This window comes from Trichosurus vulpecula, chromosome 1, assembly GCF_011100635.1.
Source record: "Trichosurus vulpecula isolate mTriVul1 chromosome 1, mTriVul1.pri, whole genome shotgun sequence".
Taxonomy (NCBI): Eukaryota; Metazoa; Chordata; class Mammalia; order Diprotodontia; family Phalangeridae; genus Trichosurus; species Trichosurus vulpecula.
The window spans coordinates 221000976-221022777 of NC_050573.1; positions in this window are offsets into that span (position 1 = coordinate 221000976).

Consider the following 21802-nt stretch of genomic DNA (forward strand, 5'->3'; position numbering starts at 1 on the left):
GGGCTCTACTGCTTTCTGACAATCCAACATTTTTGTCAGTTTCCATTTCATCTTTTGAAATTATCCTTTGATTATTTCTTTTCAAGAAAAGAAATGAGTTAAGAACAAGTTTTGGATCCACTGAAAACCTGCCAATCCACTTAATTTTTTCCCCATGTTTCTCTTTCCACTAATTTGACTAATTTGCCTCAAATGAATTACATACCCATTCTATCCATATCTCCTCTTAGCACTGTGTATGTAGCAGCTGACTCAGCTAATAGGACAATCTTTTCTGGACCCAATAATTCCACTAATCAGCCTGTTAATTTGAGCTTTGCATGCTTCCAGTTTCAGACAATTATTTATGGATATCAATAAAGTATTAGGAAAAGTCAGAATAAAAGTGCTGGGCCAGATAATTTAAATATAAAGCTTCTTAAAGTGGTTGTGGCATACAACATTAAGCTAGTAGATAGTGGTTAAATTTATTGTCCCCCTTTTTTTCTGGAAATTTCTACCAATTTGAAAGTTAGCCAGAATATTCTCTTTCCAAAAAAATGAAACAAGGAACACACATTGACACAGTGGAGTTGGCAAACTTATGTGAATACATTTTCATAAGCATCAACTTCCAGTATCTTGAGCAACAGCTTTTAATGATGCCAGTTTACATTGGCTCCAGAATAAGTCATTTCACTCACAACATCCCACTTACAATTAACCAAGATATTTCTAAACCAAGCTCCTTATTTCTATAGGAAAGTCATTGATCACCTTTATTTGTCTGAGGTTTTTCACTTAAACAAATTTAAGTTGTTCTTGGTAAACCTTAATATTGCAACTGAGTTGAAGTATTTTGCAAGTAATCTCAAGTCTAACAGCAAAACATTTCCATAATTGGGATGACGTCAGAAAGAATTACTTCCCCATGGAAAATGTCCTAGGAATCTTTCCCCAGGCATCTTATGTTCTGTGCTTATTCCTAATGTTCTAGTACAATCTGTTTTCTTCTCTGGATGCAGAGGATATTGCTTTGTTTTTCAGTGTACCAAGCTCACCCCAGTTTTAGTCAACATTTATTAAGTTCCCACTGTGAGCAGAACATGGTATTAGGCAGCCTGTAATCTGACTTCACAAAAGCAGAAGAGAATTTGTTTTTCTTCTAGTGAGCTTATTTTAAAAGAAATTAAAGACAAGACATGAAAACTCATTTCTGAATCCTGACTTGACAGATACATAGATCTTGAAAACTAGCCCTTATCAAAGAGTTGGAAATAAAGTTACACATTTAAAGAAGGAAAAATCAAACTCCATACATTTAGTTACTTGAATTTAATTATAAAGTACAGCCTACTTGCCATTCTTCATATATAATACCCCATCTCCCACCTAAGTGTTTTTTTACTAGCCGTCCTTCATGCCTAGGATGTCCTCTTCACCACCATCTCTTAGAATTCCTGCTTTCCTTCAAGATTCAGGGCAAGTGGCACCTTCTCCATGAGACCTTTCCTATTGCCCCCACCTCCCAAACTACTTTGAATTCAATTTGAGCATATTCATTGTATGTATTCATATATGTACATATATACATACATAAACACAGATAAAATATATATCTGTATTATAGATGTACATATATGTATATGTAATATGATATGTATTCTAATATACTCCACTAGAATGTTAGGTTTTTGAGGACAGGCACTGCTTCACTTTTCTTTTTGTATCCTTTACCATTTAACAGACTGACACATAATAGTATGCTCAATGAATGGTTGTTGATTGATTGATTGTCAAAGAAACGGGTGTGATTCAATAACTAGGTGGATGCATTTGGAGTCAGAGGAATTAGCTTTCAATCTTGTTTTGGCTTTTTAATAACTGTAGGCATAAACTTTTCTGTCTCTGCCTCTGTTTCTTAACTCTAAAATGATATGGATTGAATTAAATTTCTGCCTATCAAACCTCTTAAATTAGTTGTCTTATACACGTATTAAAATAAAAAAGTCCCAAACTGAATTCATTATCTTTTCTCTCAAACCTTCCCATCTTCCTTATTACTGTCAAAGGCATTGCAATTCTCCCAGCGACAAAGTATTTCTATCCATGTTACCCTGAAAACCTTCCTCAGTATCACTCCTTGTAACCAATCTGTAATCAGGTCTTATTGGTTCTACCTTCATACCGTCTCTCATATATATCTCCTTTCACACATATAGCTGAGGTGCAGGCCCTCATTACCTCATACCTGGACTATTTCATGAGGCTGTTCTCCATGCCTCAAGTCTCTCCCCACTCTAGTCCATCCTCCATTCAGCTGCCAATGTAATCTTCCTAAAGTGCAGGTCCGACTATGTCAAGTCTTTTTCTCAATGAACTCTACTGGTTTCCTATTATCTTTAGGATCAAACACAGAATCCTCTCTTAGGGTTTTAAAACTAAATTCACTACCTGGCCTTTTCCCTCCCTCCTTCCCTCATTCCCTCTCTTCCCTCCCTCCCTCCCTTCCTTCCTTCCTTCCTTCCTTCCTTCCTTCCTTCCTTCCTTCCTTCCTTCCTTCCTTCCTTCCTTCCTTCCCATCCTTCTTATGCTTTAGTCTCCATCAAGTACACCATAATCAAACAACACTGGCCTTCTTACTGTTTCTTGCACACAATACTCTATCTACTGACTCTGTGCCATTTTCCTGGCTGGCCCGCAGACATAATATATTCTCCCTCAGAAATTCTATCTCTTGACCTCACTTGACCTAGCTTATATTTCACCTCTGCAAGAGAAGGGCCTGTCCTGTCCCCACGGACCACTACTGCTAACACCTGCCCCTTAGATTGCCTTTCATTTATACTGTATATCTCTAATAAGTACATAACTGTTTGCATGTTGTCTCCTCCTTTTGCTTCTTGATGGCAGGGATCCTGATTTTGCTTTTCTTTGTATCCCTGGCACTTAGCACATTGCCAGGAGCATAGTAAATCTTTAATCAGTGTCTGTTGACTGACTGGCTAAATCTATGATCATACAAATTTAACTAATTTGCCATGAAAACTTAAAGACAACCATAGAATCTCAGCATTTCGGCTAAGACACGATTTACCCTGGATGATGGAAACTTTTCTTTCCAAAAGCACCAAAGGATCTCTTAATTGCCTAATCCAATATCTTTTTTTCATGCCATCTCTTGCTTCTCATTCTATGTGTCTAGATGCTTTTTTTCAATCTGATCTCCTAGAGCATCATCTACATCACAGATTCAATTATGGCTATAGTGTGGCCCTGATCTGCTCTTTTTATCTTCTTTCTTCATATTTTTGGTGATCTCATCAGTTCTCATGAGTTTAATTACCATCTCTCCACAAGTGTCTTCTAATTTGAATGTATATCTGTATAAATGTATATATGTATATATCCAGTCTTAATCTTTCTTCTGCTCGCACATATCACCAATTCCATATTAGGTCTTTTGAATTGGATGCTTCATAGGTATTTCAAACTCAACATATACAAACACAACTAATTATCTTTCACCTAAAACTTGTCTTTTTAAATTTTTCAGTTTCTGCCAAGGGCACCACTATCCTTCTAGTTAGTTGAGAAATGAGATAACCTATGTAAAGTGCAAATCTTTAAAAGTACTTTATACCAGTTTTATTATTTTTATCATCATCATCACCTTCAACATCACCATCATCACCATCATCATCACCATCATCATCATCATCATCTCATTCTCCTTCATTCACATGTACAATCGATTGCCTAATCTTGTCCATTTTACTTCTACTACTTCTTTAACATCTATCCTCTTCTCTCCTGTGACACAATTGCCAACCTAGTTAATTTCTCATCAGCTACCATCTGGACTGTTACAAGGGGCTCCTAATTGTCCTCGCTGCCTCCAGTCTCTCCTCTCACTAATGTATGTGCCACACAGTGTTCGAAGTGATATTCTCACATAGTTTGTATTTTGTTACTCTCTGCCCATTAAATTCCAGTGGTTCCCTGATATGCTTAGGATCTGATACAAGCTACTGTTTGGCATTTATAGCCCATTGCAATCTGGTTCCAACCTACTTTTCCAAGCTTTTTTATATATTACTGCCTTTTATGCTTTGAGTTCCAACCAAAATTGGTCTTCTGACTCAAAGATTCCACACATGGAATTTTTCTGTCTCCTCATCCCCATCTCATTTGCTTCAAAACTCAGTTCCAATGCCATCTGTTACATGAGACCTTTCATGATCCTCCCTCCCCACTTCAGCTGCTAGTCTCTTAAAATTAACTACTATTTATTTTTACATATTTTGTGTATATGTGTACAAATGTATATTTGACATTTTATCTCTCCTTCCCTCAATAGAATCTGGGCTTCTTGAGTACAGGATTGCTTCTTTTTTTCCATTCCAAGTACTTAGTATAGTTTCTTATATATAGTATGTGCTTAATAAACATTTGGGGGCTTGAAGTTAATTGACACTTCATGTCAATTCTAATGAGGTGCTCAAGAATGAGGCTCAGTATTAAGTTCAATAAAAACTTGTTTTCCATCTGAAAGCAGGCAACAGATGAACCAAAGGAAAACATCCTAGAAACACCTTGTAAGCATATTGCATTTTCATAAAAGATGGAAAAAATATCTTCAAAAGTCTGCTGCATTATGAAAGAAAAAGAATAGTACAAAGCAATCTGACAAAGATGTATGGTTCAATCAGAAAATAAACTATGTAATTTTCCACTGAAGCAACACACCTGTAAATGCGTATCATGCTGTCCCCTTCCTGAGTTACACATCCTCAAAGTGAAAAATGATAAATGAATTTCTTGGCTTTGAATAGAACAAACAAATTAAACTTTTACTGCCAATGGGCTATTGTGAATAGACTACTGGACTTGAAGTTAGGAAAACTTGAATTCAAATACCACCTTTGAGATCTAGTTTTGTGATCATCCACAAACCACTTAACTTCTCTGATCCCCAGTTTTCCTTTCTGCAAAATTAAGACATTAATATCATACTTTTTATGCAAAATTAGTGAAGTTTAAACGAAGAGTATGGTACCACAGGGAGAGAGTACTAACTCTGGAGTCAGAAAACATGGGTTCAAATCTTGCCTTTCCTGCCTGCCACTTCTGTCACCTTGGGCAAGTGTCCAATAGACTGCCAGGGCCTCAGTTTTTTCAGTTGCAAAATTAAATAGTCCAGATAGCTTCTGCAGACCTTTGGAACCCCATTTATATGCTCCTATTTTTGTAAAGTCCTATTAAAAGATGAGTAGTGATTACAGACAAATGCATGTGGGCCATTGGCTCTGAACTTAAGCAAGTAAAAGAGTCCAATTATCATGCTAGCTAAATGGAAAACAATCATAAAAAACTTCTCTTTCTCCATGCTTTAAGAACTGAATACTTCAAGAAACAGAAAATGAAATGTTTATGAATCTTCCGCCACACATAGGACATCTGGGTATATCAAAGCTTTTGCTCTGAATATTCTGTAAGTTTGTAATTTTTACAGAGTTCTTAAAAACATTTGAAAGTGTTTGACAAAAAAAGAAATAGATTGATGCCTTTAAGAAGAAATTTCTTGCAGGAACCAGTCTGGGACCTTAAAGATCAGTAGTAGAATACAAATTAAACAGAAAAAAAAAAGATAGTGAAGGCACAATTCAGGTATAAAGTAAACAGGGGATTTTTCCCTCTGACTCAGAGAAAAATCACTAGAAACAGTAATTGGATTAGATAGTAAAGAAGATGCTACAACATTCACACACAGTTGGTTCTGACTCTGTCCTTCCATAGGTAAATCATTGAATCTCTCAGGGTCTCTATTCCCCTATATGAAGATGAGATATCTCTTATACAATGTCCTGCCATGATGCTCCAATGCATAGGAGATTCTGGATCCACTCAATGCATGCCTACCTAGCTCCTATCACTTTCCATACACTATGGTGCTATTCCTTTTCTTCTTAATTTCCCAAAAACAGGATTAAGTTTTTTTTTGAAATGAAACGTACTAAGAAACCAAAAAAAAGCATCTAATCAAATTTCATTTCTTGCCAATTTCCTCTAAAACAAGGACAAAAAATTGTAGAAATGATAATACAAACAACCTATTTAGGTTATTCAAGTCCTTATGTCTTTCCCCTTATTCATATCCTGTCTGAGGATTCCTATTACAAAGTCCCCCTTTCAATAACTTCACAGCTTCTCCCCTTTCCCCTCTTCCTCTCCTTCAAAGGAGTCACTTGGGCAGAAGTCCTAGTTTTTCCTCTAACCAAGTTGGAATAGAATGACTAATGGATCAGCCATTCACTTATTGGCTTAATAGTAGCTAACCACTATATCATCTGCTTAACAGTAGGTAAGCACTTTTTAGCAGACATAGTACCAGAAGGACAGACTCTCCCAAGCCTCTAAGAAGTAAAGCAGTCTAGAATTTTCTTACATCAAAGTTGTTGATGGTTGATTGGTTAAATCCTTGTTCCTTCAATAGGACCAGGAATAGGACTCACAATGGGCTGAACATGAGAGTATTTTATGATACAAGTTGAAGTCTTCTTATGGGTAAAAGAGGGAAATCCATGAAATAGAGGACACTATTCAAAAAGAGGATAGAATCACCAGATGATTCATATGGTTAGCTGTCATCAGTAGTTGAGGATATAGTTTGATAATTTGAAGGGTCACAGATAGATAGTAGTGTCCAGATTGAAAATAGGGTAAAAATAATTGGTCTGAGCAAATAAAGAGACATGATTTGGCATCAAACTATAGATTTTAGAACTTTTCCTCTCTCTGGCAGAGATTATGCTACTGGTGAGTTTGAATTCATATTTCCATTCTGTTGATTCACTGGTTCATTAGGCTCTCATTTCTAGTGTTCCTGGGGTAGTTCTAGAACAGATATTTTTAACTTGGGTTCCCTGAACATCTTTTGTTTAATATTTGGATAACTAAATTTTAATATAATTCATTTTCTTTTATAATCTTATATATTTTATTTAATTCATTTAAAGGCATTATTCTGAAAAGGGGCCCATAGCTTTTACCAGAGTGTAAACAGTGTCCATGACATACATGCCCACACACCCACACCCCCTCCACACCCTCACACACACACATACGCAGACATAAATGCATACACATTTCAGGGTTACTATGTATACATACATACAAATAAAGTTACTATGTACTAATTACAGTTCATATACTACCAATCAAAGAAATTCCTCTAGGTAATATACTGAGACCAGCAGTAAACAATGGTTTATGCTTTCTGAAATATCCCCCTTATTCTATTCTGAATGTTTTTGTTCATTTGTTTCTTCATTTTTGCCCCAGAACGCAGAAGATAAACGAATAGATAGCTCAGATGTTGTCTTAGATGACAAAGTGATAACAGCAGAGTTCTTTTTGTTAGGCAATCTGTACATTGCCATACACATATATATTAGGTAACCCAAATGAGATGAAAGAACACATCAAAATTTAGTTGGACATTAAGCGGAAATTCATAGATTCTGTGAGGCTCAACAATAAATTTATAATATTTGAAGTATGTGTCCATTATTTAATACTTAATTGTAATGATCTGCGAATCATAAGGACTAAGAAAAAAACCCAAATGAGAATTAGGAAAACCTAGGCAAAACCCTGAGTACTTCCAAGCATAGGTGGGTATTTTCATAATTGCTGCCAATTGTCAGCTGGGTGGCAATGTGGATGGAGCTCTGGGCCTGGAGTCAGTAAGATCTGAGTTCAAGTCCAGAATCAAAAATTTAGTAGCTGTGTGACTTTGGGCAAGTCACACCACCGCTATTTGTCTCAGTTTCCTCCTTTACAAGATGGGGGTAGAATAATAGCACCTACCTCTCCCAGGGTTGTTGTGAAGATTAAATGAGATGACTATAAAGCACTTACTACAGTGCCTAGAACATATGAAATATGTTATAAATATTAGGAATTGTTATTAGCTATTAATGTAAGACAGGAAAGGGCTACAAAACAGAAAAACAGATTTCAGAAATAAAAACAATACAGTGTCCGAAAATGGGATTTGAGGTTCTGAACCACGTCATAATTAGAGAGACTGTAGGTATCTTTTCTTAGTTTGAGTACACCTATGAGGGGCTATTAAAAGAGTATTTGCCTGAAGCTTTGACCTCAAATCAAAATTGAGCATGGAAACTGTGCTTTTATATCCACAGAGCTGGAGACAACTAAGACTATCTACAATGTACAAAGAAAACTACTGTTAGAGATAACCAGAAATTCATGAGACAAAATTCAAGAAATTAGATGTTCTAAGGTTTATACATCATATTTGTGTGAAAGTCTGAATAACATGCTAGGTGAACTGGAGCTCTTAAGGCAAAAAGTGAAATTTTAATTCATAAGTATTACTAGTATTGTGGTAGAACCATCTCAAATAATTTAGTCAGACCACCTCTAATCCAAGTATAGGCATTTATTGAGATTGTTGCCTCTCATGGAGGCAGCTAAGTTCCAAGAGGAACCAACAACTTCAGAGAAAGTAAGATGAATTTTTATAGGTTAAAGATTACAATGACACAATCAAAATTTACATAAAATATAGGAATATGATTAATATTGAAAAGGCAGAAGGAGTTTGTTAAGGGATTAGGTAATGGAGGCAAGATCCTAGCTTTAGGGGAACTGGCAGATGCTGTCATAGGGTGGGCCCCTTCTATGGTTTGGTAATCAAGTGTTCTGGTCATGTTGCCCTCCAATTGGCTAGCTATTGTGGTCCTATCTGGCCAACATAGATAGTTAGGTATTGTGGTCCTTTCTTGGGCTAGATAGATGATGTGATTGTGATTGAATGGGTCTGGGGGCAGTAGCTAGGTAGAGGCAGTGGCTGGGTTCCCATCATATGGACATGTCTGCTGTTTCTGTGGGAACTAAGAGTTCAGGGACACATCTGTTGTTCTAGTGAGCAGTGAGGCATATACGAAGAAGTTAGGATATTGTCAGGGGAGGGGAGCTAGGTAGATACAGTAGGCCTATAATGAACTTAGATTATTGGGGTTGGGGGCAACTCTATTAGGACTCCACCAATTAGGACTTTGGCAGGTAAGGCATTTGATTAAAATGATGCCCTGGAAGGGAATTTTTTTTGTTCAAAATGAATATATTTGGTAAAGGGGGAGGCAAAAAGGGTGGTATGGTGCATATTTAAAGTACATATTTATGATAGAAGGCATTTTGGTAGAGAAATGTAAAACAACCACATTGATTTTGTCATTAATGTATACCTCAGTTCACTGCAGAAAGAGGAAATAGCTGAGGTGTTAGAGAAACAATTCACAATCACATCAAAAGGGGATGATACAGTAATGAAGGACTTCAATTATGTGAACATATGTTATCTCTCTTTGTGTGTGCAAGGACAATCTTTTCCAAAATCAAAGTAGCTAATCATTTTATGGCTTGGCTGCTATTCAGAATGTGACTCTCACCATTCATCCATCAGCCCATCATTGAGCATTTATTAAGTATCTCAGCTTAAAATGGCCAAAGTCTCTCATTGCATTTGGGGTCATCTCCTGTTTGACTGATTCTTGATATCTCATAGAGTCATTAGCTTTCATTTGCCCAATGCTAATTTTTAACAAATTGTTTCCTTCTATTAGATTTTGTACCTCCTTTTCCTTTTAGCCCATTTCACTTTTTAAGGAGTTCTTCTCTTCAGTGAGTTTTTATGCCTCCTTTTCCATTTGGCCAATTTTACTTTTTAAAGAGGTATTTTCTTTAATGTATTTTTTTTCATTTGGGCAATTGTATTTTTTAAGGACTTGTTTTCTACAGTCAATTTTTGTCCTTCCCTTTCCAAGTTATTGACTCTTTCTTGCATACCTCACATTTCTTTTCCCAATTTTCCTTCTACCTCTCTTACTTGACTTTTTAAATCCTTCTTGAGATCTTCCAAGAAGGCTCTTTGGGCTTGAGACAGATTCATATTCCCCTTTGATATTTTGGATGTGGGTATATTGATAATGCTGTCATCTTCTGAATTTGTGCCTTGATCTTCCCTGTCCCCATAAAAAGAATATATGGTCATTGTTTATTTTGCTTTTTGCTCATGGTGTTTGCCTATTTCCTGGCTTTTAGAGTTGAGTTCTCCTGCTGGAGTGCAGGGGGCACTGACCCAAGCTTATTGTGCTGGGAGCCCAAGACCTAGTCAGCAACTTTGTGTGCTGGTGCCTCAGGTGCTGGCAGCTGGCAGCTGTAGGGTTCTGGCAGATTACCTGGCATTGAGCTGGGGTCAGCAAACACTGGAGCTCTCATGGTGGGGGTGGGGAGTTGGGCTCCTGGGAATGCCTCCTCACCCAGGCTTTGCACTCAAATGTTTGGCTGCTGAAGGATGTCTACCAGTCTGTAGCTGTGCCTCCTGGAGTTGTGCTTCCTGGAGTTGTGCTGAAGCACCAGGAGATTTGGCTGCTGGAGATTGCTGGTGCAAGCACATAGTGGTTTTTGAAGTTTGAGTCTACTGCTTCTCCTGCCTATGCTGAAGCACTCAGGGGGTCCTGGTCTTGGTGTTATCTACTGTACCATCTCAGGCTCAGGGTCTGCCCTGGGTTTGCTGAGGTGAGGCTTGCTGGGATGCCTCCCATGCTGTATTGCTCCCCCTTCCCCAGAGGAAGTGGGGCCTTTCCCATTAAGCCCTCAAGCTTCCTGAACTACAAGACTGCTGAACTCTATCTTTCTTCTGGCTCAGCTGTTCCAGGGTTTTTCTTGGGACAATATTTTTCTGAGCTTTCAGAGTTCAACAAGGGAAGGTGAGAGCAACTTACTTCTTACTCCACTACCTTGGCTTCCAGAGGTCTGTTTTATCTTTCAAGGAAAATAATCTTTGCACTAGAAAAAGAAAAATCAAATGGTTAATAGTTGAAATCAAGATGATCAAGGAGATATAGCTACTTAAGAAAAATTTAGATTTCCAAGCCCAGAAAAATTATATACCAGGATACTAAAAGAACTGAGGGATACAATTGCTTATTTTTCATTTATAGTTCTGGAAAATGTGAGATGTTGCTAGTATTATTATGAAAATAGTTTTGACCTTGAGGATCTCCTGAAAGAGTCTTCAGGTAGAGGAGGGGTACCCTCCACTCAGTGATAAACATTCTCAATCCTGCTCATAACTCTTTACATCCCAGTGACACTGAACTCCTGTATATCATTGTTGAGCCCCACTTCATGCTTCCTACTACCCAATTCCTCATTCCCACTCCCCCCAATTTTCCTATCCTCAGGTAAGGGTCCACAATCCTTCCACTGTGCCCTATGGGATGCCTATTCATAGGCAACAGACTTCCCTTCATCTGGAATTCATTCCTCTCCCACTCGTTCCATTAGCTCTTACTGAAAACTTGACTTTCCCAGGACACAACCTCCCTGGTCAACCTCTCCGGTACTGGCTGCACTTTCACTCATTCTTCTCTGCTTACTACTCAGGAGAGAGAGTTGGAATACTTCTTGCTCCCCATTACCACCTCCAGGTTCTCCTCCTCCTTTCAACACCCAATAACTTTATCTCTTTTCCTTTGAGGTTTATGTGATTTGTATCCACCATTCAATGAAAGTCCTGGTAGCTGTCCAAGTCACTCTCCTTTCTTCCTCAATGAATTTTATATCTGTCTTACAATTTGTCTTTCTCCCTCAGCTCCTGCCCTCATACTTGGAGACTTCAGCATACATATTTATTGTCCCTCAAATACCCTAAAGATTTACTTCCTCAACCTACTCACCTCCTATAATCTACTCTTTCACCCTACTTTACCAATATACAAAGATAGCATCTTGCCATCAACCATAAATATACTACCTCCATGTTAAAAAATTCTGTAATCCTCTACCCAACCATAATCTACTGGTATTTCACTTCTCCTACTGCCTTCCTTTTATATAGCCCTACTCTTCATCCATACTGTGACTTTCAATCTCTTGAACCCTTAGTTCTCTCCCAGGCCATCTCCCTTGCATTAGCCTCTTTCTCCTCTTTTCCCCATCCATTGATGAACCAATTCAACTCCACATTGTCCTCCTCTCTTGAATCCCTAGCATCCCTATCATATCACCTATTATGCCCAGCCAAGCTTCAGCCTTGGGTCACTCCCACCATTTTCAGCTACATGTGTGCTACTGAATAAAGGTGGAGAAAATCACACAACTGTTCTTACTGAGTCCAGTACAAATTTGTGTTACATAACCTCAACTGGGCCCTCATTGTTATGAGGCAATCCTGTTATATTTCCCTTATCAACTTGCTATTCTTCTCTCCACGGGAACTCTTCTAGTCCTTTTCATCCCTCATCAAACCTCTCATGGCTCCTTCCACCTCCCACTCTCTTAGATGAGAACCTTACTATATATGTTACAGAAAAGATGAGGCCATTCACTATAAGCTCCCTCTTCTTCTCTCTTCCTCATCTGCTATCACTCAGATATTTTCTGACATTATCTCCCCCTTTGCCCCTGTTTCACATGATGAAGAGGCAGTTATTGTTTACCTAGACTTTAGCAAATTTTTTTGACAAAGTATCACATGAAATTTTCATAGAAAATTGGATAATGGTACGGTCAGATGAATTAGGGAAAGGATTAAATTGTGACAAAGTATGCCATTAATAGTCTGATGTCAGTTTGGAGAGATGTTTCTGTTGGAGTGTGCCAGGAATCTGTCTTTGTTCCTATGCTATTGAGAATTTCTATTTATGATTTGGTTAGAGGTATAGATGACTTTCTTGTCAAATTTACAGCTTGCAAAAACCTGTCAGGGATAGCTAACATGCTGGATATTTGAATCAGGATTCAAAACAATCCAAGCAAGATCACATATTGGGTCAAATCTAAGAAGATGAAATCTTACAAGGATAAATATAAAAGGTAACACTCAGGTTCCAAAAATCACTTTCATAATTTTAAGATGGGGGTGGAGCCAAGATGGCCGCATGAAGACAGCATCTTACCGGAGTTCTCTCACAAGGTCTGTCAGATTCCTATAAAAAAAGTGAATTTGAGCAGATTTGAGAGAGTCAGAAACCGCGAGGAGTCTGTGTGGGGCAAATTTCCGACCCAGGAGAGTCTGAAAGGCTGGAGGCACAAATCTGTAGGCTTGGAGAGGGCTCGGTGTGGAGCTGCTCCAGACCAAGGCGGAAGCGGCTGGCCGGGAAATCCACGTGGGAGACAGGCTGGGAGAAAGCTGGGCACCCAAAACCGGCGGAGATCCCCAGGCCTCCCAACACAGGACGGCAATCTGTGGAAGTGACGAGAGGCAGCGCAATGCCACTGGCCCTGAAACATCTACTCCTGAGGCTTGCAACCCAAACATATGAAACGTGGCTTCTTGAACTTCGGGAGGCATAATGGCCAGATAAAGGGCTCTAATCCCTCCCCTCCCCACCCAGAGAATTCCTCGGGAAAAAAAAATGCTGGAACTGAGCAGAAAGTAGTGGGGCTTCAGTGGTCAAATAGTAGAGGTTCATCAGTCCCATAGGGGCAGAGTCGGCAGGGGTCAACGCCAGGAGCCCAGACATAATCTTGCTCCCCCAGGGGAAGTGCCAGACATCAGCTCAAACAACAAACAGCTGAGACCATTGCTGAAAAGCAAGTGCTGGAGAGCACCCATAGGGAGTGAGAAGCCAGGGAGCCAGACCCCTCCCCCACACCTCAGGAAACTGAAGGCTATAATTCTAGACTCACAATCCCCAGAATAAGAAAGCTGGGACAGAAAGCCCTGAGGCCCAAATGTAGAAATTCATTGTAAAGCCAGCAAAAGGCAAACCAACATGAAGAAGAACACAAAAAAAACCGAGGACAATAGATTCTTTTTATGGAGACAGGCAGGATCGTAATTTTAAGGTGAGAGTAAGGGGAGGCATAGTGCTTCTGGGGGATAAAAAAGGTCTAGATATTTTAAAGTATCACAACATTAATATTAATGAAAAGTGATATTATAATCCAGAAAGCAAATCAAAACTTGGTTATAATAATACAATCAATGTAAGGAGGACAAAAGAAATAACTGTGTCTCTGCATTGTGCCCTGGCCAAAGTACCCACAGAGCATTGTACTCAATTAAAATAGCCAAATATTAGGAAATATATTGGTACACTTGAGAGTGTATACAGAAATCTAACTAGGATTGTTAAGGGTCTTGATATAATACCATATATGAATCAATTGAAGCAATTGAATTTTTTTACCCTGATGAAGAGAAGATTTAGGGTTAAAAGGATAGTATTTTCAAAGATTAAGAGTATCTCAAGGATTAGAAATTATACTTGTTCCACTAGGCCTTGTATGACAGTACTGAGAGCAATGGATAGAAGTTTCATGAAGGGAAAATTTAGGTTTGATCTAAGGAAAATCTTAATAACAATTAGAGCCATGCAAGTGGAATGGATTATATCCTTATGCAGTGGATTCCCACTCACTTGGAATCTAAGTATTCCCCTTGAGTAGAGATGACTTTACTAAAGGTCTTTGCTAGGATCAAATTCATGCTGGTATGGAACATTCTTTTCAGAAGAACTAGATGAAGCCTTCCAAGAGTGAGATGTTTTGCCTTTAGGTTTGTGAAAGGAATTGAAAGTAATTTTACTGAGGCTTCTTGCAGAGGGAAGAACGGCTAAAGGTTATAGTGGTTTTAATCTCTTAGTGACAAAGCTAGGAAGTCTCTATAGCAGAACTAGGCCTAGGGAACTGTATAAAAATGTAAAAAAGTAAAGATTCCATGCTTAGTTTGAATGATACCATTAGTCTTTAAAAAATGGTAAGCAAATCTCATTCCAAGAAATTAAGTAGAACAGAGAGATCAGGGCCAAATTTGAGACTAATTAAAAAACAAAAAACAACAACAACCTGGAATAATAAAATTTTGATTAAGATTGAGAGTGTTGCCAGATTAATATAGAGTGGCCTAATGGCCCTAAGAGGGAACCTTTGGTGATAGTAGGAGGAAACATCACTTAAAAAATACAGATATACAAAGTTTTCAAATCATTGATTCCTCCAGGGAGGTTGACAGACATGGCTGGCATAAAATCCATAGGAGGAATCTTTAGGGGCTAGATAGAGAAGTGTCTTCTTTGTGATGGGGTCACCTTGCCACTGATAAAACTAGGAAATATGTTCTAGAAAAAGGTTAAGAATCCTAGCAACCAGATCAATCTAAGTTTACCTCAACTAAAGCCTGCAGAGTCTGAGTAGATACCCAATGCAGAAAAACTTGAGGGAACTGAATGGAGACAATATGAAAACCATGTCTGTTGGGTCAGAGAAAAAGGCTTAGTTCTAGAAATATCAAGGTTTAATTTCCTGAATACAAATCTGGAAAGCCCAGGTTCCCTGTGGCAAATTTTTGTAATGTTACAACTTCACCCTCTATTTGCTTTTTACAAAATTTTGCATATTTCTCTATTAGCAGCAATAAAAAGCCTTAGAACACTTAAAGACACTGTCTTTATTTGTAAAAATAAGGTATGGCTTGGTTGAAAGCCACATGTCACCATATACCATTTTAGGAAATCTTCAGAGAAATAGGAGGAATTGGCAACATTATAGAGAGGAAGAACAAGTCACTTAGGTGTTGTAAAATTACCTATACAATCAGTTCATTCAAGACATTACCCAGGAATTCATTTTGTGTTAGAAATTCTTAAGAATAATTAAAAGGGAAAGCTCCTTTATTAAACTACTGACTAAACTGAGCGATTGCATTCTATCCATTTTCTGTAGGGTTGTAAATATTGGTGTGAGTGGAAGATTGTTCTTTCTTTGAACAATAATCTATATATGCTCTGGGAACACTGGAAACATCGGCTTTTCTGTTGTATTGCTGAATTATAGGAAAGTAATGATTTTTGTCGACAGAAAAGAAACACATTGTTCAAACAATAAATGATATATACCTATGGTGGTGGAGTGAAAAGATGATGTGTCATTTTCTGATATGTGCTTGTGTTGTCTGTTAGAAAGATAAGGCTAAAATGCTTCAGTCTGATTTTCACTGAGAGACTAAGAATCAAAATACTTTTTGGTAAACTGGAAAACAGTCTATAATCATCAATATTCATGCAAAATAAATTCTCATGATTTATTTATTAGTCACATCTTTCCAAAATATTTGTCATATTAAAACCCCACAACACTTTTTATTTTTTTTTGGTGGGGGAGGCAAAGCCAAAGTCTGTTTGAATAAGAGAACCTTATGAAAGGTTGAGTGCATGAAGGAAAGATATAGGGAAGTAAAAGAGCTGACAGTAAGATGATATGAAATGCTGTTTCTGCTCTTGCCTTTGTATCTGACTCCATTATTCATTGCTCTGGCCCTGAAAGTGGTATCTCAGTTTAGACTGTTTGTAAAAGCCCAAATTTTATTCAGCACAGAGTAGATGAAATTGAACATGAACTGTGAATTGGTAATTTATGCACCCTAGGTATGCTCAAGAATTATGAACAAGGTGACCCGATGGTATTTCTGAATAATTGGTTGTCTAGCTTCCTAGGAAATTTCACCTTTATTACCTCAGCATGGTACCATCCCTGTAATGTCTCATCAGATCAGGCCCCACCACGAAGTTTGCTACCAGTTTCTGTCTCTCTCAAACTCAAAAATATTACTGAAGGATGGAAAAACCCCACAACATATGAAATATGCATTTTTCTGAGATGGAATTCTGTCTATTAACATGAAAACTATCTTGACGGAACTAGTCAAGAGAAGTCTATGATTATGAATATAAATAGGGTTGTTTTACTCCCACATTGGAATGACTTCCTCCATATCAACTGAGTCAATCAGCTGCCATGGAGTTATAAAGAAAATTGTGGCAAACTGGTACGTGCTACAGAAGGGCACAACGTTCCACAGAGGTCTTTGAAAATCAGATCAAGTTTCATTTTTCAGGATTAGGTGTGGTCATAAATTAATGCAACATTGTTTGTATCATGCTTTCTCAAGATCTCTTTCAGTGCTACCCTTCTATAGCATTTTTAAGTCCTTAGTAGGATCCTTGCTACATTTTCAATATCCACAGCCATGTAATGCAATTAATCTTCTTGGGAGCTTCAAATATTTAAACTTCCCTTTCAGCAAATCTGGGACAAAATCATTCACTGGAGTAACAATGAGACTAGCTCATACTTTCTGTAGCTATTTAGACAGGCAGACAATTTGTGATGAGAAATCAAGGAAATGTCTCCTATTAGAAAAGCAAGAAAGAAAGTCATAGAAAATGATAGGCTTCTGAAATTGGAAAGTAAAGGTATCTCGATTTCCTCTAGAACTAGAAGGAACCTTAGAACTTAGGTCACATAGGTCAATTCCGTCATCTTATAGATAGAAAAAAAGGCTCAAAGAACATAAGTGGGTTGCCCAAGATTACACCAGAAGTGAGTATCAAAGCCAGGACATTCAATTATGTCCTCTGATTTCACATGCAGCCCTTGCCAACCAATCCACTGGAATTACTGGAAAATGTTTCATGGAAATTTTTCTCAGATATCATTAGGCTGTAGGAAATTTGAAAACAATTTCAAATATTAACTTACATTTTGAATTCAATCTAAGGAAATATCTAGTAGAGAGTAAAGTATGACGAAAAAATTCTGGATTTGGAGTCATAGACTTTGAGTTCCAATCCTGTCTCTGTCACTTTCTACCTATGTATCTTAGGCAAGTGACTTAATGTTTCTGGGACTCAGTAGTCTCAAATGTCAAAAGCAAAGTTTGGATTAAATACCCTCTGAGATCCCTTTCAGTTCTAAATCTATGATCTTATGATCTACAATCAAATGGCATGAAGGCTACTTTAAGTGCTATGTACCCATACAAATTACGACGGAACTATAAAGATGAAGTTACTGTTGTCCTTTTCTATTAATGATATCACAATTCTCCCATGAATCCAGTCTCCTGAGAATGTTTTTATTTCCCCTCTCTATCCTCTCCCTTCAATTAGTCACTAAGTCCTAATGATTCTTCTTTCAGTGTATAGTGGTGATGATGATGATGATAGTAATAATAATAATTATAATAGCATTTATGCAGTACTTTAAGGTTAGCCAAGTGCTTAACAAATATCTTATTTGATATTGAGGCAAAGAGGCTGAGTAACTTGTCCAGAGTCACACTGGTAAATGTGTGAGGCTAGATTTGAACTAAGGTCTTCCTGATTCCAAGTCCAACATTGTATCCACTGTACTCACACCACTTTCCTACCTTGAGTTCTCAACATCTTACATCTCAACATCTCTTTCTGCATCTATCTTTCCTATACATGAATTAAACAATCACAAACTAGTACTCACAAAGGGTATCAGGCACTATGCCAGGCTTTGGAGACACAAGGACAAAAATTAAACAGTCTCCTTCAAGAAGCTCATAGACATCAAGACATGAATGTTTCTGAAACATCACTTTGATGATATGATTCCTACTAAGAAACCTTCAAGAACACCCCATTTTCTTTCTTTTTAAAATTTTTCCCTTTTAAAAATCAGTTAATTAATTTAGTTTACAACACCCAGTTCCACAAGTTTTTGAGTTCAAAATTTTCTCCCCCTCCCTCTCCTACTCCCCTCTCCCCTCAAGATGGCATGCAATCTGATACAGGTTCTGCATATACCTTCACACTAAACTTATTTTCCCAATAATTAATTTGTAAAGAGGAGTCATAACCAATGAACTAAACCATTAGAAAGATGTAACAAAACAAAAAATAATATAAAATAAAATAAAGAAAAGAAAAAGAGAGAGCAAATAGTTTGCTTCAATTTGCATCCATGTAATTCTTTCTCTGGATGTGGATAGCTTTTCCACCATGAGTCTTTTGGAGCTCCTTAGAACTTTGCATTGTTGAGAAGAGCCAAGTCTATCAAAGTTAGTCATCATAGAAGCAATGTGTCTGTTGTTGTGTACAATCTTGTCCTGGTTCTGCTCCCTTCAATCATCATCAGATCATATTTTCTAGGGAACAAATCCGCAACTCCTTTAACCTGAAAATAAAACCTTCCATCATCTTTTGTGACTTTTTTTAACCTGATTCCTCACTAATCAACTACTCAAGCCTGTTCCTGACTGTTCCTTGCCGCTAAAGACTGTTCTCTAAAACTGCAGTGTACTCTGTCTTCATTTTCTCTCTTGATAGTTCATCTCATAAGCCATCTTCTTCATAAGACCCTTCCTAATCACCCCCAATGATTGTCTACTCTTACAATTACGTTGTATTTATTTTGCATTTGTTTATAGTAATTTATGTACATGTTGTCCCTCCTATAAGTCCATCTCACCACCAATAGAACATAAACTGGTTGAGAGTATTTTTTATTTATATCCCTAGTGCTTAGCACAGTGCCTGGCATGTCGTAGGTATTTTAGGAATACTTGTTTGATTAATGTGTTGAACAGGCTTTTTAATGGACATTTTCTGCCTTTCCTTCTACTACTTCCCCTGATTCCTGTGCTTTAATATTTATTCACTATAATCTCACTATGAAGCCTTCCTTAATACAACTATAAGATGATCTTTCCCTCCATTGAACTATAGCATTTAATGATTTTACCATTCATTGTAGTAACCATTTACAGGCTTGCACTAGTTATCTGTACCCTTGTTTTATCTTTCTACTTTATACTTTCTACATTGTGAAATCCTGTAGAGCAAAACCCGAGCTTTGATATACTTTGTATCCCCCAAAGAACCTAAGAAGTAGTTTGCTGATTACAAGTGAAGCAGTTTGTTTGTTCTATCATATAATTTATAGCCTTGTTCTTGTCCAGCTGACAATATCTTGTTCTGCCTGCAAGGAATCTTCTTGTACTAGAAAAGATGAGACCTAAACTTTCAAATAAATTTCTTAAAAATATGAAAAAGTAGTTCTCATTTTTCTTTTTGTTTTGTTTTCTCTTCCTAGCTTCCTATCTTCCTTCACATTTTCTCTTTTTATTTCTTTCTCTCTTTTTCCTTCCTTCCTTCTTTTATTCCTTTTTCTTTTTATTTCTCTCTCTCACCTTTTCCTCCATTTCCTTCCTTCTTCCCTTTATTCTTTCCTTCCTCTCTCTATCCCTATCTTTCTATCTCTCTGCTCCTTCCTTCCTTCTTTCCTTCCTTCCTTCCTTCTTTGTTCCTTTTTCCTGCATCTTCCTATCTAGGCCAAAGTGGAAGTGCAGTAGCTACTCATGGTCTTGACCCCATTGCTGATTAGCACAGATGCTTTGACTTGCCCAGTTTCTGATCTGGGATTATTCATCCCTTCTCACCTGGTGACTCCGACATCTAGGTGCTCAATTTATTGGTTGCAGATATAGTGCAGATACATGGTCAGCTTTAGCAGTACTTTTACTCAGAACTTCCAAACTCATGTGATCCACCAGGCTCAGCTTCTCTAGTATCAGGAACTATAGGAATGCACTGCCACACTCAGCTTACTTTTCACAAAATTCCAGTTTTCAGTGAAAATAGGAATTCTTCAAGCTTTTGATATAATATTTTATTATATAAAATTATGAGAAGACATGGAAAAAAATCATACAAGACAAAAATGCACGGATGGGCTGTAATCTGCAACACTGGAGGGAACACCCATAGTAATGAGACCATAGATCCTTGGCAATGTCAAACTAATGAAAAACTCAAATGAAACAGTGGAAGAGGTTACATTTACGAAAAATTGATTGCATAGTAATAGGTTCATTTTAACTAGTGTCTACAGAAAGAAGGAATTCTTTAACTTCTTAAATAACCATCATTATTTTGTAGCAAGTATTTTTTAAGTGGTAAATTGAGATGATATTATGGTTTCTCTCTTGAGGAAAATGTGAAATTCCAAAGAGGAGAGGTAAAATTTTAATCTAATTTAGGAATTAGTCCTTTCTTTTCTAGTAAGGATAGACTTAATGAGCTAAAGAGGATTTTGGGAGGGTGGAGCCAAAATGTCAGAGAAAAGCCAAGAACTCACCTGAGTTCTCCCCAGTTCCTCTACAAACAACTTCAAACAGTGTCTCAAAACAAATTATGAAAGGGCAGAAGCACAAAAGGAAAGAGTGAAAGATCTAAGACAACTTAGAAATTTGATGGAAAGGTCTGTTGCACTGGGGTGAAATGGAATGCGGTCTACTGCAGGTTTTACTAGCTTAGGCCAGGCCCCAGAAAACCAGCATCAGACCTTGAGACCAACCAAATCAGCCACAACAGCAGTGACTCCTAGAGTATTCAGCCCATAGAAAATAAAAGGGTCTGACAACTGGTCAGATGGAGATTGCAGATGTCACTTTGCTTGCACTGGATCCAGGACTCTGTTGCATTACTGATATGCAGATCCTGGTCACAGTCCTGAGTCATAGTTGTATTTCAAGAGTGAGGAACATTAGAACACCTTGAGCAGCAGGTACCAGTTCTAGAATAGAAAAGAGTGCTTATGATTGCTCAGAGACCATGGCACAGGCCAGGTATGGAAGAACTGAAAACTTACCGACCCCCAGAAGTAGCTTTGAAAGCAGAAGTAAGAAAGGCCCCCTTGAAACAGTGCTGCCTCCAGCCTAAGATCAGAGTCCAACTTTAACATACAGTTAAAATTTAAGAAATAGTCTGGGGAAAATGAACAAAAAACAACAACAAAATAGTAACAAAAAAAACCTGACAATAGAAAGTGATAGGGAAATTCAAAACACAGCCTCAGAAGAAGACAAAGTCAAAACTGCTATACCCAAAGCCTCAATGTACAGCGCAAATTGGTCTCAGGCCATGGAAGACCTCAAAAGGAGTTAAAATCAAATAAGAGAGGTAGGGGAAAA